The 22,611-nt window shown below is 39.9% G+C and overlaps 2 protein-coding genes across 2 annotated transcripts in view; both read right to left on the reverse strand.

The window, feature by feature from the left end:
* Positions 1–22,271, reverse strand: part of si:ch211-45c16.2 (mitogen-activated protein kinase kinase kinase 13) — a 54,556-nt gene extending 32,285 nt beyond the window's left edge. The window contains exon 1 of the mRNA XM_012878371.3: positions 22,187–22,271. The gene's annotated coding sequence lies outside the window, so the exon portion shown is untranslated. The remainder of the gene's footprint in view (positions 1–22,186) is intronic.
* LOC105937157 (transient receptor potential cation channel subfamily M member 2) overlaps positions 1–22,611 on the reverse strand; it is a 111,970-nt gene that overhangs the window by 1,596 nt on the left and 87,763 nt on the right. The gene's annotated exons all lie outside the window — the stretch shown is intronic.

Genomic DNA, 22,611 nt, shown 5'->3' on the forward strand with positions numbered 1-22,611 from the left:
TGGATATTTGGAGCATTACGGTGTCACTACCTGATCGGACCCCTGAGCCGTCTACAAGGCTGCCTGACTGTAATGTCTAAACTAGAAGTGCATTCATGTAAAGGGGTGCAGTTCACTCCATGGAGGTCCTCGCCTACTCAAGGCGGACTCTGTGTGGACTCCACGCAGACGGGTACGTGCAGACCTCAATTCTTATGACCGCATACGCGGTGTCACACTATAAACTGCTCGGCAGCAAGAAATCTTTACATCTAACTGTTTTATATGTGACACCGTCCCACTGGCAGAACGTGTGGGAATAGTAGGAATTTGTCACAAGAAATGTAGCCAATAGTACACTCAACTATGAAGGGTTCTTTAGGCAGCCTGTGCCCGGAGTACGCACTAGCAACAATATACCTAGTAAGTTAATTCAAAATAAAAGTTGCGTTTATTTTGGCCATATGTTAGAAACAGGGCAGTGTAGTCCAACTACTCTGTCCTCCCGACAGAGACGGATAGAGAGCTGTGTACATGGAGGGGGGAGTGATATTACACACTTGGGAAGAATATTTAGTGCGCCTTTTAATCCGGTGCGCCTTATGGTCTAAAAAAATACGGTAATTAAACAGCTAATGTCAGCTTATCATACCTGTATTGCTATAATATTCGGCACAATTAGCACCTCAAACCAGTTATTCTTTATTTTTCCTTTAAGTCCATGAATTGGATAGCATTATAGCTTTAAAATCCCTATATTAAATTCGTTTTTGCATCGACAGGAACAATTGTTGCTTTTCTGCTTCATAGAAAATCAAGAAAGTCATCTTTGCCATTTTGTCTTAAACTGATGTGTAAATATTGTGATACTTTAATATTAACTCAACGTTGTCAAACCGTGAAAATCTCACAAGCATGTGCCTACTACACTTCGTATAAGCTTTCAAAGCTTATACGATCTTGGTTTAAAAAAAAAAAAAAAAAGATTTACAATTTTTTTTTAAATAAAGCAAGACTTTAGATGTAGGTAATCATTTCCATAAAAGTATAAACAATTTACTCAAACATAAATGCAATGAAACGCAAAAAGAGCAAACAAAGTTAACACAGTCGCACAGAGTTTAAACACACTACGTTAAAGTGACCGCAAATCATTTTACCTCAACGCAAAGTTCTTCTGTGTTTCTCACTGTGCCACACCACCACCTCCAAAGCGCTGTAGCAGACCACGTGCACCCCCCCCCCCTTCACCGATGATAGAATCCTTCACAATGAGACAATGAACGAGGACATGCCAAACAAACTGCTTAGGAACGGCTCGGGGAAGATGACAAAGAGCCGTTGAGCTGGCCCCCGAGAACGCTGAGCTGCTCCGGCTTCGCTGGTGTTTCAAGGCTGGAGTGAGCGACTGTACGAGTGGGCGAACGCTTTTCGCACTTTTAATGTAGCAGATGGTGAGTGTACGTGCATGTTTCAAATGGTGAGCAAAGCTGAACTCAAACAGCACTCAATATTACTGAATAAAAATTAAAAAAACTCAACACTTAATAAACTGAGATCACTGAACATCAATTCTGACGTTGTAATTTAAAGTTTGAATCCACTAAAAGTAAAAAAAAAAAAAATCCCCCTTTATCCTCCATCGAAGTTAATTGCCATTTAAATTGTTTTTGCAGAGCGAGATAAGCAGCTATCTTGGTTCCCCTCTCATCACAGCCTCCTCCAGCCTCTCACTGCAGGATGTTCTTGGAAAAGGTTATGGCGTTTCTGAGCAACATGTTTGAAATAATTACAGTGTAGAGCTATCTACACTCCTGACTATTCCCACTAACCCATATATAATATGTATCTAGTATGCACTGTTTACATGCCTCACAAAAGAGTCACTGACAAATGTGTGACTCTCTCTGTACACCTATGAACATCTAAAAAGATTAGAAAACGCAACAGTTGCATATTTTTTGCCACTTACTTTACAAAGTGAAGCTCATTTATAATATAGACTATTGACGCAGAAAGGCAAATATTTCAAGCTTTGGCGTCTTGTAATTTTGATGATTATGTCTTACACATACAATAATGAAAACCTTAGATTCACTGCCTGTGTGATCATCCAGAGACCTTCACACGGCGGAGCTTTGTGTAGTGCAGCTCGAGGGGCTGCTCGTCAAGCTAATAACAGCTAGCGTTAGCTTATATTGTCAAGAAGGTTTATAACAGCGCTGACGCACGTTCAAGAGCTTTACTGATGTTTCAATGTTGCTCTAAAACAACTTTTGACAACAATGTACCGGCAAGAACGCTGTCTTAATAAATACAAATGTCAAGCTTCTGAAAGCATGTTCTTTTCTATGCAATCAATACTTGGTTGGGGCTCCTTTTGCATGAATTACTGCACCAATGCAGCGTGGCATGGAGATAACGAGCCCGTGGCTCTGCTGAGGTTTTAAGGAAGCCCAGATTGTTTTGATAGCTGCCTTCAGGTCATCTACGTTATTGTGTCTTGTGTCTCTCATTTTCCTCTTGACAACACTCCACAGATTCTCGATAGGGTTCAAGTCAGGCCAGTTTGCTGGCCTGTCAAGTACAGTAACATCTCGGTCATTGAGTCAGCTTTTGGTGCCTTACATAGTGTGGACAGGTACCAAGTCCTGCAGGAAACTTTAAGCAACGTGGATTCTGTGCCTCGCCACTCTTCCTCCAGACTGTGGGGTCTTGGTTTATAAAAGAAATGTAGAATTCAATTTCATCTGAAAAAAAAAAGAGTAGTTTAGGGCAATCGAGCAAAAGTCCAGTTCATTTTCTCCTTAGCCAAGATAGATCTCCAGCATATGTTTTAAGGAAGAAGTGAGATTTTAATGGTTCAACGTGAGCAGTAATAAATGATTTTTGCCTGAGAAAGCAGGGATAGGGTAAGTGAAATATTTTCTTCCTCAGTTGGGAAATATTTTAATGCGCAGCGAGGTTAACAGTGCGGGTTTCTATTGAGATTTCCAAAGCAAAAGTAAAAGAAGCAGCTGACCTCGCTTTCTCAATCTGCCTCATTTCTCCGATTGCAAAACGTCTCCATCTCTGCCTCCACCATCCGCGGCCCCGGCACAAAGCGCGACCAGTCTGGGCTCCATGTGCCCCGGCTTCCCAACCAAACGCAGCAGAACTGTAAACCACACTGACCGGGCTCGGTTATACACACTCATTACTATTTTACTGGCAGCGGAACAGCAGCATTGACAGCTCCTGTGTCCCCTTCATTAATAAGAGACAAAGCAGCGTCGCGCACACAGAAGCCTTCCAGCGGTTTACCTTTCCAATCTGCCAGCACAGGCAAGGGCCCAGATACAAACGCTGTGACATCCACACAAACACATCTATAATTACTGACAAATACACCATACCGCCAGGATTGTTGGCTTCACGCCTGCAATATGACAATAGGACATTTTCTGATTATTTCAAGGGGAGTACATTATAATCTGCAATGCAGTTAAAGCTCTTAGATAAAGAAACAAGCAATTGATGTCAGTTCCACTTTGCTTTCAATCAAGAAACTTAAAGTATAATATAGTGTTACTATTCCCAATTTGAGTACATGACAATATACGTAAATGCAATTATATCTCTTTAACTAGTTTCATCCTGTTTCTGTCACACAGTAGCCACAAACTGGATGAATTTCATGATGTTTTTCTTTAATAGATCAACACATAGCTGTAAAAGAGAAAAATCAATTATGTTCCCGCAGCATGGTGCTGCCACCACCTTGCTGCACCATGGGGATGGCGTGTTCGGGGAGATGTGCAGTATTCGTTTTCCTAAACTAAGGTGCAATGCATGTTGGTGAAAATTTTTAATTTCTACCTGATTTAACTAATGTCTCCCCAACATGCCTTGTGGCAAACTGCAAACAAGATTAATTTCCACACTAGTTCTTCTTGTTGTCCATAAAGTTCAAAACTAATAGTTTTACAATTTTTTTACAATTACGCAGAATTTAATTTTTCACCTGTGCCGTATTTTTTGGATACCCCTGAATATTCGATCATGAAAGCCTGAAACGTCCAAGACTCTCTTTACTGGGCATGTTTGCCAAACTTAAAATGTTTATATTTTCTTTTACTTTTAGTGTACAAAAAGCTTTAACATAAGAACATGGTCTTCAAAAAAATGTTATTAGATTAATTTTGTATTAGATAATTAGGCTCAGACAATTCCTATATAATCCTTCCTCTCAGAAGTTTGAACAGGGAGTTGCAACTTTCTGGTATTGAAAATTTTTCAGTCACAAGTTAGAAAACAGGTAAAAAATGTCAAGAGAATGCCTTTGGAAGCACTGCTATTTACTAGTATAATACTTTGTCCTTGTGTGTGTATTTGCTAGTATAAGGAAACTTACTATTCTCCTTAAGGAGTAAAATGGAATCTCTTAATTTTAAGACTGACACACTTCACACGTCGTCAGGGTGGGAAAAGACATCAGTTGGTAATTTCCTCAAAGTTATTTCAGATTTAGATATTTAGGACTGTGTAAAAGCAACAAGAAATCCTGGATCTTATGGTGAATTATCGTAATTTCTATGAAAAAAGAAACCTAATTTTAGTCTGCTGTAAAAAATATATTATATATAGTCAAAATGTTGGAATATTTTACTTTATTTTTTCATCCTCCTTTTTTCCTTTTAATCTTCATACATTGTTGATTAGTTTATACATTTTTTTTACATATATTTAAGTCGACACCCATTAGGTTTTCAATGCCTTTTTTGCATAATAATACCAATATTAAATTAGTCAATTGCAATAAAATTCAAGCCCATTACTATTATTTTTCTTTATACCATCCAATCATTCCTTTGTTGTTTGTTTTTTGTTATCTTTGTTTTAGGCATAGAACATTTGAAAAACCCCAAATAAATATTTACAAGCTGACAAGAATATCAGCCTCATTATTAGGCGGGCAATGTATTAGACAACCTCAAGTAATTTCCTGTTTGAAGACCAATGTGCTCACTTATTGATGAAGGGCCGTTTTGCCAATCGCCTCGTTAGTGGAGCGCAGTAAGGGAGTGTGAGCCAAATGAGACAATGACTCCGATGAAGACCAGGTTTGGAGTACCTTGTTAGTCAGAGATTTCTACTGGAATGCTGGTTTGAAAAAAAAATGCCATTTAAAAGCCTTTTCACAAAATCTATAGTGTCTCTTTGATTGTTTTAGGTCAATTGCATAAAGATAATTGGTTATTATACAGCGAGAAGAGTCGTTCATGATTTAATAAACACCAGTAGGATTTGTCCTTTCTTGTTTTCCCTTACCCTTTTATCTGCAATATACTTGTTTGTTTGGCTAGGAATTAATAAGTGCAAAAGGTAATTATTAACAAAGTTAGTAATTTTAATCGAAATTACCAAGTCAAAGCACCACCTGATAATCAGGAATTAATAGTGAAAATAGCTCTGAGTATCTGCCAGATATATTGCTTTCTGGATGCCAGCCTGGTGAAGTATAACAGAATGATAGATGCACTGGCGTTCTCAAGTAGCAAGTACTGCACACATATGCAGAAAAACAATGTATTAACAAAATACTTCAAACTGAAATACTTAAGTCAAGAAACTCTTTAACGCTGCACTAGGGAGTTCTCAGAAAATCGTGCTCCTCCCTCACACTGGAGCCTGCCGTGAACGTGCAGGCTAGTAAACAAAGCTAGCTGTTAGCTTTAGCAACAAGTTACTGAGGAAAAGGAGATTTGCACTATTACTAGTGATACTGTAACTGTCGTTATACTGTGTAGTTCTTGAAAAATCCAACAAAACAAGCAGATACTTTTCAAGCAGAAATGTGGCCAACTCTGCATCGGTTTTGAATCCTTTCACGATGCATAGCTCCCTCCGCCTCTGAAAAGCCACTGGGATATTTTCTCCGTTTTATACCATGGTCTGGGTGAATACTCGATTCTCATTGGCTGCAGGGTGTAAAAAGGGTTAAAGGACACCTATAAAAAAGTACCCAGTCAAATAGCCTGATTGTTCTAAATTATTGCGCTAGCTCAAACGTTAGCTGGTAACGCCAAGACAGTTGACGCTGGTTAGCTTGGCAACGCGTCACAACGAGACATTAAATGGTTCTCTCTGCCGCTTCTTGTCAAAAACCTGTGATTTTAACAGTGAAATAAAACAAATTAATAATTGATTTCATATTTATGTATTTCGTAAGTGACCATGGTATAAGCAGGATGATGCCCTTCAAGGTGTCCGTTATCAGAAATGAATGGACTTCAAGGAAGCAAGTGCTTTGCGCCGGATGGTTCACGCCTCCGCGTCGTCCAATAATTTCTGATAACGGACACCTCGTCGTGCCTTATCCCTTACTTATTTCAGGCTTGGTCTAATGTTTTTCTTTTTAGCTTGGTTTTCATCATCTGTGTTCTTCTGTTTACCAGCATTACTGTTTTACTGAGCTGGTGCCACTCACAGTTTTTTGTTTGTTTTACGCCAATTCGCCACACAACTGGCAATATACCGGCAATCTTGAGGTTAAATGACGGTATGTGCTGTGTGACAGAGGGTGTGACCAGCATGTACAAGACAAGTGATTGACACTGCTAAGACACTCTTCTTGGCTCTGATTGGTTGTTTCTGACCGAGAACGTTGTATTACTGCAAACTGCAGTAGGCTCACTGGGAGGAGCTTGTTTTTTTTTCACATATTATCTATCTGATATTTTATTATCAGGCCATAGTGACAGTTTTAACAAATATGTTTAACTAGTCTAGTTACATCAAACCAATGGTTCTCAATAGTTGGGTGTCCCCCTAGAGGGGACAAGAAGGCGTGCCAGGGTGGGCGCAAGAACAGCCTTGCCTTTTTTTTTTGTCCAGAAAATACATCACAGGTGTTACAGTTAAAACCGTCTATGGGGACCATCCAAATCCTGCTAAATGTGACTTCAATATATTAAAGGTATACTATGCAACCGGGGTTGATTTTCCAGCGAGGCTCCCCCCAGAGGGCGAAAGTAAAAGTGCACTGTCGTAAAGATGCTCAGCTGTTCTGGTTTCTACGTCAAGCCAGGCGCGGTTGTTTTGAGCTTAGCAGACAGGCGAACGCAACGAAAAGTAAAAAAAAACAGCAGTACAAACAATGACTAACACAGTGAAGGTATGAACATCAGGCTTACCGCAGCGCTATCTTGGCGGCCGCCTGGCCGCGGCGGTAGCGTCTCGCCAACATTCAAAAAAAATAAATAAAATAAAATAATAATAATAATAATAAAACTCAATATGCTTGCATGTTTATTTGACGTTAACACGCGGTTCTTTGTTGTTGCACGAGGCTTCTGATCCTGTGGGTACGGGCCGAGGGCTCTTGCAATTGCAAGTGCGGTATTTCCCCCACAGACCACCATGGCGGCCGAGAAAACCTTTGTTCAACCTGAAATTACTCATTTAATCATCCAAAACGGTATGGAACACATTAATTAACTGAAACATGTTGCATAGTATGCCTTTAACAGAGAAAACAGTAAGTAACATTTCTGGATGGGCAAACATGAAGGGAATAAAGAAAACTCATTCACCATTAACATGATGCAGGTAATTAGACACAACCTGTCTCTTCTTTGAGAACCTTTGGCAAGGATTCTGTTCTGCAGGTCAGGCGGCCAGATTCAGGCGGCTTGTCTTATTTTCTGCCAGGGTACATTCATCGGATACACAAAGAGCAGATTGTACTTTAGTTTGAATCCAAGGTTTCTTCAAAGATGCAGACTTTTATTCAGCCAGAGAGGTCATAACATTCACATTTCTTGTCCTTCCCAATCTGGCCTGAGGAAGTACTCTACTTCGCACTGCAGTTAGTCACTGTAAGACATCACTTGGTTCCCAGTGATATTTCTTTCTTTACAAGCATTTCAACTGAGACAGAACCAGAACAAAAGGGTTAGTAAATAGTGTATTACCCCAGCTATGACTTTTCTCTATGTGGATCGCTGTCATCTTAGATTTTGAGTTGAAAATACCTTCTTGGGCAGTATTCTGGCTGATTTTTCAAACAGCTTAAATGATCTGTGCTGGCATTAAGAAGCAAAGCTGTTTGGCCACAATGTGAAAGATTTTTGCACGCAAACCCAGGTGATTGCTTGGTTTTACGTAAACAATGCAAGTTCTGCCCACAACAACTGCTGACGTTGGGAGACAGATAATACTTGAGAGATTACGGTGCTGAGCCCACAAACATCTCATCCCCCCCGACCAATCTGCACTGAGAGGAAATTACATAACAATAGCCACTCCACATCCAGCCGGCCCACAACAATCCATATCCTGATTTCCTCTTTATGGCGAGTTTAGAGTGGGCTGCCGGAGCAGCAGGCACAAAGCCCGTTTCAACTATCCGCCCTCTGAGATGCATTCACCTGTTAATCCTAAACATGCTTTAGCAGATTGCGTGCAGAATCATGATGTCGAGCACAGAGGTAATTCATAAAGCAATTTTAAGGCTTTCCAGTCCTCTTCCTATGAATTAATAAGAGAGTAATAGAAGTGTGAGAATGTGAACAAGTCCCACTTCCTTTGTTGTATTCTGTAGACAGCAGGGAAAAAAAACGACTACATGCTTTTAGTCGTTATCTTAAGAGTACAAGAAGAAGCAACAAACACAGATGCACAAAGACATGGGATGACTCCAGGGCACAGATACAGAGTACAGTAGGAAGCGAGGTCCCTCAGAACACGTGCTCCAATTTGCACATAAGAATATTTATCTTCACTTTTACAACCTGGATTAAAATTCACTGTTTGTCTTATTAGACTTTGCCGTCAATAGGAATATACTGGAATACTGTGGAACATTTTATCTGTATTTACGACCACTCCCGTGTGAAAAGACAAGCTTAGCTATAAAGGAAAGAAATAAAAAGGCGCAACTTTCAACACAGTGGTTCCCAAGCTGCTCAGCTTTCAACACACGAATTTACCATGGCAGAGATGAGTGGCTCCCACTATCACCGCCTGAAGTAAGCAAACAGCCCTAACGAGCCCATTAAACAAAGACAGAAAGACAAACACCCTCAAGAATTGTTATGTGCACGTTGCTTGTTTTTTGTTTGATTCTGAAATTTCCACACATGGGCAGTGCACTGTTGGCAAAAATAAAAATAGTCTGAATGTAAATGACATAAGCACGAATAAATGAATGCAGTTCACAAAAATTGGAACTTTAAAGCACTGCCACAGTCAACAGACATTAAGTTATAGTTTCAGGGGTAAATACATACTGCTTCTTACCATAGTTACACCTTTTTGTAGGTCTTTTGGAGGTCAGCTACTGTACAAAAAAATAGGAGGAAGAAAGCACCAGCCAGAAGCACTGTTGGCTTCTGGGCTGTGTAGTTCTTTTGACTCGCAATACAGTGCAGGCTTACGGAAAGAAAACTACAAATTGTCATGTTTTGTTGTTGTTTTGTTTGGGTTTTTTGCACTATTGGTTTGTTTCTGCTCCCCTTTTTTTTTAATTCTGTTCCATCCAAGTCATATGATTATTAGTCGACTCCCATCCCGAGGGAATCCCGTGACCCGTGGGATTCCCAAAAAATGTCAGCTTCTAGTCAAGAGTAGGCAAGGATTAGAATGAGACTGCCATTGTAACCTTAAAAAGGAGCAATAAGCGATCTTTCTTTCTTTTGATCTATAGACCAAAACAATACCAGCACCTATTTCACCTTCCCTTACTAGTCACCTCGTATGCCATTATTTACAGTGGATAAATATGCAGCAAATCAGCATCACCTTTTAGAGAAACATGTCTAGTGAAGAAGTAACTAACTCATAACTTTATAATATTGTTAGCAAGATAACGCTTTGATCCGCTTGGGCATGGTGACCTGATCTCAAATGACCAAATGTGGGAAAATAGGATGCTTGTGAGGAACAATGTAGGACACATAACCAACACTATGGTGATGTCATACATTTTCATTTAACATTTTTTTTTTTTTTTTTGAGAGATCTTTCGCGGCTCTAGTGGCTCGCTTTTTAACACAGTAGGCTGACAGGAAGGGGGTGGAAGAGGGGGTGGGATCGATGGATGGATGGGATGTTAAACTTTAATAAAACTGTTTATCAAAAAAAAATTGAAGCTTTTAAAAACTTTTTAACTAGAAAATGTTATTAAACTTTTGCATGAAGTTAACTATTGTTTAAGTTCATCTTGGCTGTTGTGCCTTGTCTGTTTGGCAGGTGTTTTTAGATCTACAGGAGGCTTTTTTTAGCTGTGTTTCTTGTGCAACTCGCTTCTACATTGTGTTGAAAACTTTAAAGCTCTGTACGCACAGCAAATTAAGTTTACTCATTTTATGAGCCTCAAATCTATCAAACTCTTTCTGAGGGGTAATGTTTCCTTTAGGGAGCGTGAAGTGTGAGCTTAATGACCCGAAAATTATGACAGTTCTTATTGTTGTCCATAAAGTTCAAAACTAATAGTTGTCGTGGCTCTGAATTTTATTTTCTCATACCTAAACAGATTTTTTACAATTAAGCAGAATTTTATTTTTCGCCGGTGCCGTGTTTTTTGGATAACCCTGAATATTCGATCATGAAAGCCTGAAACGTCCAAGACTCTTTTTACTGGGCATGCTTGCCAAACCTAAAATGTTTATATTTTCTTTTACTTTTAGTGTACAAAAGGCTTTAACATAAGAACATGGTCTTCAAAAAAAATTATTAGATTAATTTTGTATTAGATAATTATGCTCAGACAATTCCTACATAATCCTTCCTCCCAGAAGTTTGAACAGGGAGTTGCAACTTTCTGGTATTGAAAAATGTTCAGTCACAAGTTAAAAAACAGGTAAAAAATGTCAAGAGAATGCCTTTGGAAGCACTGCTATTTACTAGTATAATACTTTGTCTCACAGAGTTATGCCAGTAAGTCTATTTGCTAGTATAAGGAAACTTACTATTCTCCTTAAGGAGAATAGTAAAACTCTATCTGAGGGGTAATGTTTCCTTTAGGGAGCGTGAACTATGGGCTTAATGACCCGAAAATTATGAAAGCATTATAAAAACATTTATTCTCAGAATCTCAATATTAATACATTGATGCAGTACCAGGAACTGGAACACACCTAGTCAAATTTATAATGAAAGAGACAAGAACGAAAACTAGGACGTTACTGCAAACGTAAACTTTATCACTGCAAAAATATATTCAGTTTAAAAAAAAAAACAATCTAATTGGTGGTCTTGGGTGCAGATCAGACAGTTTAAAATATTTAGACTGAAACAAGCCCCAGGAGGACTTTAGGATATCTTTGTCTAACAGTCCAAGATGTGAAGGTGGTCGCTTTAAGAAAATTTTCACACAAATAATTCTTGGAATCAAAATAAAACATAAACCCAATCACACATTAGACTCATCTGCTTCTGCTGCAGTTTTTCTTGCATTTTGGTGCAACCTCATCAGCTCATTATCTGAACTGCATGAGGCGACCGTTACGCACACATACATGAGCATGCATTATGGCCGTGATCTATAAATAACCGTCCATCCCTCCTCTTTTATGCCTCCATTGTAAAGTCACACATCAGAGGTCAGTGGTACTCGAATGCAGCTTGCATGACTCTGGTTCTTGCTCCTCCACTCGTGTGTGTTAATTTGCTCCCCATGAGGCGCCGCAGGCTGCGGTAATTATAGAAGCCGGCCAGCACAAATATCCCGATGAGAGGAGTATATTTAAAACTGAGCACTGCATAAATATAGTAATTCTGGAGTCAAAGAATACAACAAAGAAAAGGGTTGCATTTCCAACCAAAAATGTATAACAGTGAAGGCTTTTAAAGCTTTGTAAAGAAGGCAGGTCTTGCGGTTCAACAATGCAGAGTTAATCTAAGCCCCCCTCACAGCCACAACTGTAATGCCTCTTCCCAATATAAAAGGATGTAGAGCTTAACCCAGTTCTTAGCAAAATCCCAGTCCTCAAACAGGCTGGCCAGCAAGCCCCCGCCCAGTGCAGTTTCTCGGGAAGCTAAAGGAGCAGACGAGTCCAGAGAAACGGACAATCTTTATTTTCCTAACCCCGCTGAGATGACGTTAGTGGCATTTACTGATCTGATAAAGATGCGAGGAGCGATGAGAAGAGCCGGCCCTGCATGAGTGCGCGAGGGAGAGCTGAGGTTGTAGGCCTCTGCAGCGGCTCTGACGGCGTCATAACCGAAATGTCAGTCAGCAGGAAGGAAATGAGGAGACGCCCTGAGGGAAGCAAGGAAAGTGAGGAAGAGGATGGAGATGGAGACGGGGGAAAGACGTTCACATGCCTCCTTCAGCCCAGCTTTTGTTCTTTGGTTGTTTCCACTCATTGACTCTTAAAGGCTGTGTGCATCATGAACACTCAGCACATCAGGACTATTTATAACAGCTGGGAGGCCTTGGGTTACCAGATAAATCAACATAAATGCATTTTTTTTTTACAAAGATAATATTTACAACAATTTCCCTCTGGGAGTATTAAAGTATGTCTGATTCTGATATTTATTTCAACATACGGAAGACGATTAGGGTCACTCAAAAAAAAAAAAAAACTACTCAATTCTGACTTTTTTCTCAGAATTCTGAGAAAAAAAGTCAGAATTCTGCCTTTTTTTCAGAATTCTGACTTTTTTCTTTTTCTCAGAATTCTGACTTTAATCTCAGAATTCTGAGAAAAAAGTCAGAATTCTGAGAATTTTTTTAGCCTTATTTTTAGACAGCCTTATTTTAGGATTTTTATAAATATTTTAAAAAGAGGAAAGGGATATAGGTGTTTTAGTATTTGCTGTATACTATAAACTACTGTATGGATTATTTAAAAAAAATCAGCTAAACAAAAGTGAAATAAAAAATATGTGCTCAAACCAAAGTAACAACGTTTTCTTAAATAATGAAGCTTGCATAAAAAAAGACATTAAATCCCAATTTATCAGGCAACACAAGCTATATCTTAAACCTTAAAGATGATCCCTCCCCTTCCCCCATTCAGGACCTACAAGCTACACCAACGTTGCATCTCCAGACCTTCCGCGTTACATTAACGCACAGTCTACTGTGTATATAGCTCTAGATTCTGCATATTATATATATTGTCTGCACCATCACCACCAAGTCAAATTCCTTGTAAGTGCAAACTTACTTGGCAATAAACTTGATTCTGATCTTTAATCTTATCATTTATTGGTTAATTACCAAAAGCTTTAAGATACCAAATCTATTACTGAATCAGCATGATGCCACACCCACAGATAACACAACAGAATCTGCACAAACTCAAGTCCAAAACACACACCAATGTTTTTAGTTAATCCTGCCTTAATCTCTTTAAACACAAATCCGCAAATGAATACACGATTTACGGTAACAGAGGCTGTCTGATTTCTATTTGTAGTCCAAGGAGACTTGACAGCTTGCATTTAAGCGTGCTTTGGTTGCATGCAAAACCAAACGCATTCAGTGTTTCCCGATTTATACAAGGAAAGGAGTGAAGAGAACAGAATCTCTTAGCTCGAATATTGACCGGAAATCCCAAAAAAACCTCCTCGGAGGTTTTGCCGTATGACTGAAGGTTCCCCGATTTATCAGAACCTAAATGAAAATCCAGATTATCACAACTCAAATGGAGTTTTATTTACATAAAGATGCCAATGAACATACACTATCAAAATAAATCCGTCTCATAAAGTCACATTTGAGGCATGTAAAACAGAGCGCTGAAGCTGCTGCTATATTAATGTGACCTAAAACGGGCCAGGCAACGATCCAGGACCAGGATTAAAGAGCTCAGACCAGCTGCAAGGCTGCACTGCTCCTGCTGCTACACATGTCAATTACATTAATACAGCTTCCTGTCCGGATGCCAGCATCAGCACCACACTGATGGCTCTGGTGACGCTCGGGACTCAGCTGCACAGCTGTGCAGGTGTTTTTTTTTAAATCATCGCCGTGGTGCAGAAGCACAAAAGTCTCCATCCAAGGGGACTGACTTATTCAAGAAGGCAGGATTTGAGGGCTAAAGTACTCAAAACATAAGACTAGTGGAATTTAGTATTTTTCCTCATTGTGATTAAAGAAATAAATAAGGCTGAGTATGACTTAGTCCATCTTGAAAAAAAACACTGCCTTGTGAAAACCTCCATATTCCTTTAACATTTTGTCATGCTACAAAATGAAAATCTGATACATTTTGTCAGGAATTCCTCTTATAGGCAAACAAAAAGCAATGCATCCCTGCGAAGTAGGACAATGATTTTTATTTTTTTATTTTTTTATTTTTTACAAATAATGCTAAAAATAAGTGTGCATTTGTATTCAGCCCTGTATTTTGCCCCAGCCAGTCATCCATCAACTCTGACCAGCTTCACTAACAATGCCAAAGAAAATCAATCCCTCCTCATGATGCTGCCACCACCACGTTTCAATTTGGGAATAGTGACCAAACTTGTGGCGTGAACAACTAGTAACTGTCGGGCGGATCGATTCCCTCCCTTGAGGATTCAGTGGGCGGGCAATTCGCCCTAAACCGTAAACAGTGATGTCATCCGCTAATTTGCATGTCTGTTCATCCATGTCTGACCCAGGCTGTAGGAAACCGAAGCTTTTTCCTAGACAAAAAAGTGATTAAAAACAGCGACTAAATGTGTTTGGAACTACAAATAACCTTCATGAAATGATTTACGAAGGTTAATAAATTGCCTGAATCCACACTACATAAAACCGACTGTACCAAAAAGACTTCAGAGGCACACAAAGTGGACGAGGTGAATACGTGATTGAAGCTGCGTGTGAATCTAATTCAGGGAATTATTTTAGAGCAACAGTTTCAGAGGCAAAACAGACTACTTTAAAAACTACATTTACGTCAGGTTTATTTCCCGCTTTAGCGGGATCACCAGCACTTGTGTGCATGCATGATTCAGTTGGAAACGGAGCGGGTCAGGGTTAGGGCCGCAGCAGCTGTGTTGTGCCTGCGAGACAGCGCTGAGGGAAGAGGGAACTCTTTTGGCAGCTCTCGCTGCTGTCTGCTGCCAGTGACTGCAGAACGATTGGTGCTTTTAACAAAACGTCACCAATATCATGGAAAAACTCGGTAGAGTTTTTGCAAGATGCTTTTTGAAAGAAAGTCCTGAGACGGGTTTGAAAAATAACAAAGATGCTAAATGGGCAACACAGGACTGTCGTCTCTAGTTTTCTTCTCCTGAGAGCAGCGCAGCGCAGTAGGCGCTAGCGCTAACCAGCTTTGCAGACAAAAATTAAGGAGCTGGCGGTGTTGGTTTTTGCATTTTAACATTTCCTGAAACTTAAATGAATTTCAAAGTCTCATTATGGTTAGTATAAGTGTGCAAATACAGGCTGTACATAATATAGAATATATATATATATATATATATACACATATATCAAATGCTTTACATTGTCTTAACATATGTATTTTTTTAAACTTAATTCTGAAGGTGTGTGTTTTTATTTTCCTGTGGTGGTGTGCCGCAATCAATTACATGTAGCAAAAACCCTGATCGTTTATACTAAACTAAAACAGCGATCCCCTCAAAATGCAGCACTGCGCAAGGTTCATGATGTGCCATTTGTGCGGGTAGCACACACAAACGCAGACTGAGCAACAGGCGTTTGTTATCGGTTAGTGGCTAATGTTTGCTCCGCAAATTTCCTTTTTTATCATCTGTTTAAAAGGCAGTGATGCTAATATTTTTTTTTAAGTTTGTGAAGTCAACTTTTTGATTAGCGGTGCCCACCATCTCTGCAGCTCCTCCAGCATCACCATAGTCCTTAACATCAGCTGCTTCTCTTGATTAATGCTCTCCTTTTCCAGGCCATCAATTTAGTTTGGTAAGGGAGGTCTTGTAAAATGATTAAAGCTTTGTAATTTTTTATTATTGCTCCTCGTTTTCCTTTCAAATCATGCTGAAGTACTTCATAATGTTGGCCTATAACAAAACATCCCAATAAAATACATTTAAAACATGACCACAAAATGAAGACCAAACAACAAACCGTATTCATGCTGACAGAAGCGAACAATGAAACTGCTGTTGAGCATTTTTCAGTCAGGTTGTTACTATGCTTGGCAAAGAGCTGGGTATTTCCAGCACGGGGAAGTTGTACCCAGTCTGAGACTGAGCCAAGATAAAGACGTTCCTCTGTTTATCACCATGAAGGAATGTGCCTCTCCGTGCAACAGTGCAACTCTGACAAGGAGGCTTTATCAGATTGTGTGGTGACTGGTTAAATCCCTTCATGGGGTAAAAATATCAAACTGTGGTAGAAACAAGAACACCTCCAGGTAAATAGAAAGTTGTAGCCCAAACTCTGGGGGTGTTTCCATACCTACGCTTTGTTTACCTTGGTCTAAATCATTTGATGGGTTTGGTATGAATGGGTAACAAAACTCCAAGCGAACCACTAAACTACAAACCAGGTGAGAACATTCAAGCTGTTTATTGGTCAAATGTGTCTAGGGCGGGCAAACCGAATGTAACTACAGGAAGACGTTGCTTTGCTCTGAGCCAATAGAAGAAAAAAACACTGAGAATTTAGTCATAGTTTCAGGGAACTACATCAGTCAAAATTATCTGAGCTTTATACTTTCGTTCACTCTACTGTATCCCACAATGCAACACAAACCTCCCTACGGGAAGGTGATTGTCTCCAGCTTGTAGCAAACACCTGATGGCATCCAAACTAAATACAAACAGCTCTAGAGTTTGTTTGGAACCGTCCAAAAATCCCCTCTTCCAAACGGTCTCGGGATGATTATTTCGGCTCACACCATAGTGGTTAGTTGAACCAAATGCATCGTCTCAGCCCATTTTCACATGCAGAATTGGAATTTATGTGATACATCAAGACTAAGAATTTAAGGGAAAAGTGGTAACGTGGTTTTAGATGTTTTTTTTTTTTTTTTTTACAAATTAAAAGACAGATAGTGTGGAAAACAATGGTATGCGTCCCATTTACTCTGGACCCCTAAATACAATAGGTGCAGCAAAATGCACTCAGAGGCCATCTAATATTGTATTTTAATCCCAATATAAATTTAGCTTTTCAGTAACCGCCTCAGAGGTTTGTTAGAGACCATTAGAGAACCAGCAGGACCATGACCATGGAACACAGCGGACAGGTCAGGGAGATGTGAAGAAGTATAAAACAGGGATTAGGTGATAAAACAATGTCCCAAGAACAGAAGATCACACAGGTGACACGGCAATCTGTGGAGAAAGATGCTTCTATCAGGTGAGATCAAAAACAACAATTTTAGACCAACATGCATGGTGGAAAATGGTCCATACACCCCTGAACACATAATCCGATCACTGAAATGTGGGGTTGGCAGCTTCAAGCTCTGGGAATGCTTTTTCTACAATAAAATCCCAATAAAATACTTTTACATTTTTCACAATCTGTAAATATATTGTGAATGTCAAAAGGTCTTAGGGGTAAAAATACTTTTCCAAGATACAATATGTTAATCATCTTGTTATTTTTCCTTAACTGTAATATCAAGAAAAATAAACTACTGTGATAATAGCTGTGATTCCTAATGACAACATTAAATACCGGATTATAAAGGTACATTAAATATTCTTCCCAAGTGTGTAATATCACCCCATCTCTCCGCGTACACAGCTCCCTCCTGAGAGGGAGAGCTCTCTGTCTCTGTTGGGAGGACAGAGTAGTTGGACTACACTGCCCTGTTTCTAGCATAAGGCAAAAATAAACGTAACTTTTATATTGAATTAACTTACTAGATTTATTGTTGCTAGCGCGTACTCTGGGCTTGGGCTGCCTAAATGCTCTTCTAGTATAGACATTACAGTCAAAACTAGAAGTGAAACTAGGATATTGTAGACAGCTCAGGGGTACGATCAGATAGTGACACAGTGTACCGTAATACTCCAAATAGCCATTGAGCGGAACCGCTTCATTGATAACCAAAGTCGTACCTACACATTTTAATAGCTTTTTTTCAATCATACAAAATCGGCCAATAAGCACAACAAGTATGGTAATCATATATAAGATGCACCATCAACTTTTGAGAAAATGTAAGGATTTTAAGTGTGCCTTATAGTCCAAAAAATACGGTAACTGATAATGTCTGCAAGTCTCCAAAATAGAAGCTTGAGTGCTTTGTTTATTTTGCTGTTTGAACTATTTATTTCCAATGTTGGAGCCTGTTGAGTGCAACTAATGTTGCGTTATTCAAAGGTGCGCTTGCACTACTTGATGTAAATAGCGTACAAAAGCAGCCTATTTTTAGAGCAGTATTTGTTTATGAGGCTCCGACAAGACCTGTGATGAATACTTTCTATTATCACTTCTATCATTGTCACAATAAACACCACAAAGTACTGTGATAAAAGTTTAATCCCATTCCAGCCAGCCCTACTGTGTAAACTGCAGATATTACGGTTTCATGCCAGCTGCAGCCTCCTGAAACACAAAAAACAGCCGCCTCATTCTTTGTCGAGCTCAGCTGAGGCGTCACTGTCCCACGTGTAGCTGCTCATGTTTACTGTAATTCAGGTGCAGGCTGCTTGCGTGCCAGAGCTGGGAACACCTGAGAGGAGCCGTGTTCCGCTCTGTGTTAGCAGGAAGGGAGGCTGCACCGCATTCGTGGAGCACGTGGACACTTACTGGAAACTCAGCACAATGAGGGTGGGACGCAGTGCTGCTCCTGCCGCTGACAGAGACACACACACACACACACACAGAGTCCGCCGCTCAGACGTTTAACACTCTCTGCTGTCAGAGGACGTGGATGGAGACGAGGAGAGGAGAGGTCAGACCATGAAGCTGTTGTGACATGAAGTCTTCAAGAAAGACAGATGGATGATTGTGTTTGATTTGTATCAGATGGACTCTGGGTGAAGCTGGCCAGCTTGGGGAAAACATACAGGGCGAGAGGATAAGGAGAATATATATATATATATATATATATATATATATATATATATATATATATATATATATATATAAATAAATCTGTGGTCAGTTCATTAGGTCGACCCAAGCAGACTAATCTACTTCAGTCCAAAAGGGTCAGTTGGACAATTTAAACTTGTGTAGGTGAGAGGTCTGAACCGGTCATACTAGAGGGCCCTGTTCCAAAGTCAATACGTCTTAGTTGATCTACAAAAACGCATCAAGGCATCTAGATCTAGGAAAACAAGCTGCATCACAATGTCCACGCCACCCTCTGTAAGCTTCAGCATCTCGGCTTAACTATAAAACTTACATCTCCGGTGGGAACTGATGGCAGTGTATGAAATATACTGTATCAGGCAGAAGTTGCATGCAGGGAACTTTAAATCAATTATTACATCCAAGCAGTGCGATTGCGACGCTGCACACTTGGATATTGCCGTGACAATTAAGATTGAACTACTGTGCAGTTCTACGCTTGGGTAAATGTTTCCTCCGACGAAGAGCGAACCATTTGATCTGATAGCTTGCAGGTATTTAAGGTGACCATCTTCTGAACAATCAAAGAAAGTCTCTGTAAAGACAGGACAGCACGCCTCTTCCTCCGCATACCCCCACTACAGCATTACAAAACAGTCGCAATCTGGACTAGAACCGGGTCATTGCGACATCATCAAGAAGTTGTATATTTGCCGCTTTCTTTTGGGGCCAAATGTCAGACACACAGCTTTTACCGTCGATGGTAAAATACTTTAACATAAACAAGTTAATGAGCAACTGAATGACTCCCAGATGACACCGTCTCACATTGAAAATGAAACCTAAATCCCGACCTTCATGCCTGACAGCAGCCACGTCTTGTTTATTGTTTGGCTTTTCCAGAGAACTGTTGCGTCTGTGGAGGTAAAACTCAGCGAATGTAAGCGGCGTTCAGAGAGCGATTGAAGTTCCCACAATTTCTCTCGGTGTTGAACAGTTCGAAGGGAATCAGTTCCACCCGGAAACGATTGAAGAACTTGAAAGCTCTCCACCTTTACTTTGAAAATGTACAATGACGTACTCCAGATGGGTGGCAGGCAGATGGTCCAGTACAGCCTTTCCAGTTTGTTGGGTGGCAACAACCGCATCTCTATTATTACTGCGGACTTCTTTCCCTTCTTAGGAGCTGAACATTTCAAGCGAAAACTGTCTCGTTTTGTGGAGGGGCTCAAACTTGACGGCCAACTAATAGACGTCTGGGTTTAAACTTATTTTTCAAGTGCTTCTAAAAACAACCAGAGATGACCAGAGTGCTTTACAGCACAGCCAAACAAGTAAAAAAAATGTAAATTACTGGAGGAAAAACAACACTTAGCTAACAAGCACTCTGGGCACAAACAAGCTTTTATTTTAATGAAAATGTACAGGCAGGAAATGAAATCCATAGATTTGGGACGGCCGCCACAAAAGACGGATCACTTATATTTTTTAGTCATACTGGTGCTGGATATGAAGAACATCTAGGGCTAAATCATCTAACAACTCAGAAATCAACCTTGAAACAGACTGATGAGATGTATATACCTATAACACGAGCTTAAGTTCTTTTGTTCTAATAAAGAAACAAACAACTGGATTCTGGACAGTTTTTAGATAATACAGGAAACACAGCTGATCTAGATGCACATCATGAAGTCCACATGATTATGAAAGCAAAACGTTTGTACTTATGTTTTACTCAACTTCTGCATTTTGGCTTAGTTCTTGTTGAATAAACTATAGCTGATAATAATATAGCATTTGATTGGCTTGCTCGTCTGGGGTTGGGCTGACGTAAGGTGTAAAGAAATATTGATTTTATTCTTTTAATATTTGTCAGTCTAGAGTTTGTGGGAATAGCTGTCGGTGCAGCAGGATTTCTTTTAACCACAATTCTAGAGAACTAAATGTGAACTTCACATTTGTTATTAAAGATTATTTGACCAATATTTTCAATTATATCACCATGCGTAATACTTCATGTTTGATTTACCTGAAGATGAGCCACACACAAGCAGGTCGGAAACTGGCCACATTAACTGGGATGCATCTCTTAGCGATATGGACCAAAATTAATAACTCAATATTCTTAGCCTGAATGCCGATGTATGATATTTATCTCAATGTAATTTTATTTTCATAAAATAAAGACATCTCTGAATCAAAGATTTATCCCAAATGTTTCTCAGGCAACAATTTTTAACAAACAGCTGTAGAGAAAAGGCTGAAAAATAACCTACTGAATACATAAAAGTATAAATCTAACGCAACACAGACCCTCTAATTATAAAGGATACAGTCTCTTTTTCCTTATATCTCAATATTTTTAAAATATATTGCCCAACACTGGCATCGCTAGTATTTTAATGCTCTTTTAATATACATCTTTTTTTAAACATGCATAAATACGATGGATATGTGATTCTAGAGGGCAAAAAATAAGCAGGGTATAAAATATCAATTGCATATATAACCCATATTCACAATTTTGTCGACCAACACAGAACAAGCTATTTATTTTTTGTTTGTTTTGTTTTTCTATTTTCGTTTGTTTCTTAACAAATAAAAAACACTATAAGTTGGAGTACTTGGAGCCCAGCAGTGCACATTTAAAAACAAACTGGAGGTTTACAGTTAAAAGCCGACCTGTCTGAGCCACGTAGTCGAAAAGCGCTAAACAAAAGTCCAATCTGAGGACACCAAAGCAAACATCTCTCTCCTGGACGCTATAATTTCCCCTCCACTCCCACGGGAGAACTGTAATTTACTCCTTCTCCTGGTTAAACCCGCAAAAAAACAACAACAACTAAAGGGTCTGTGTGCAGATGAAAACAAGAGCAGGGCTTGTTACATAATGAGGAGAGAATAAGAGTCTTAACCTTTAACTCCTGCTCTCATACCCAGGATCCGCTTCACTGCTCACCTGTTAGGGCTGAAATAAAGCACGAGACGCAGGTGCGGTTTAATGTGGGAATATCCCTGTAATATGAGCAGCTTTCGGGTTCTGAGTCCATTGACAGAGCTGCACGGACAGTTCTGGTATCGGTGCTGGTCGTCGTGCTGGAGCCAGTTCTGACAGCTGCTCAGTCAGCACATTCGGCTCCATCACGGCACCGAGCCCCCCCAGACGTCTCCAGACGCGGCGCTCGAACGCCACGCGGGGCTGTCGCTTCTCCCCGAAGCCCAAACTCCCGACAAAGCCCGACATTAACGTGAAATAAATACCGTTTCTCTGCGCCGAACCACACTCCGCTGCGCCGCTGACGCTCCGTCCATCTATGCCAGCCACTAGAATGGTACGGCCTCGCGAGCGTGCTGCGTCACTTCCGGACAGGGTCACCTGTAAACAGCTCGGCAAAGATCGTTTATTGTCGAGACGCAACGGGCGGCGCGCTCTCAGAAATGGACGTGTCCATTCACCCCTTTTTAGTTGTTTTGTCAGGTTGTAGTTATTTTCTTAATGGAGTTGTATTAGACTACTTAGTATGTAATAAACTGTAGAAACTTCTAATTCAACCTTCAAAAAGATTGTGATGTGGAAGGAAAATGATACACTGATTGCTTTAAATCGAAATAAAATAGTTAAACTGAACTGTTTTGATCAAATTCTTCCATGTTTGGTATATGTTTAGAGTTCCTGTCTAGCCAGA

This window comes from Fundulus heteroclitus, chromosome 7 (genome assembly GCF_011125445.2).
Source record: "Fundulus heteroclitus isolate FHET01 chromosome 7, MU-UCD_Fhet_4.1, whole genome shotgun sequence".
In the NCBI taxonomy this organism is placed as follows: Eukaryota; Metazoa; Chordata; class Actinopteri; order Cyprinodontiformes; family Fundulidae; genus Fundulus; species Fundulus heteroclitus.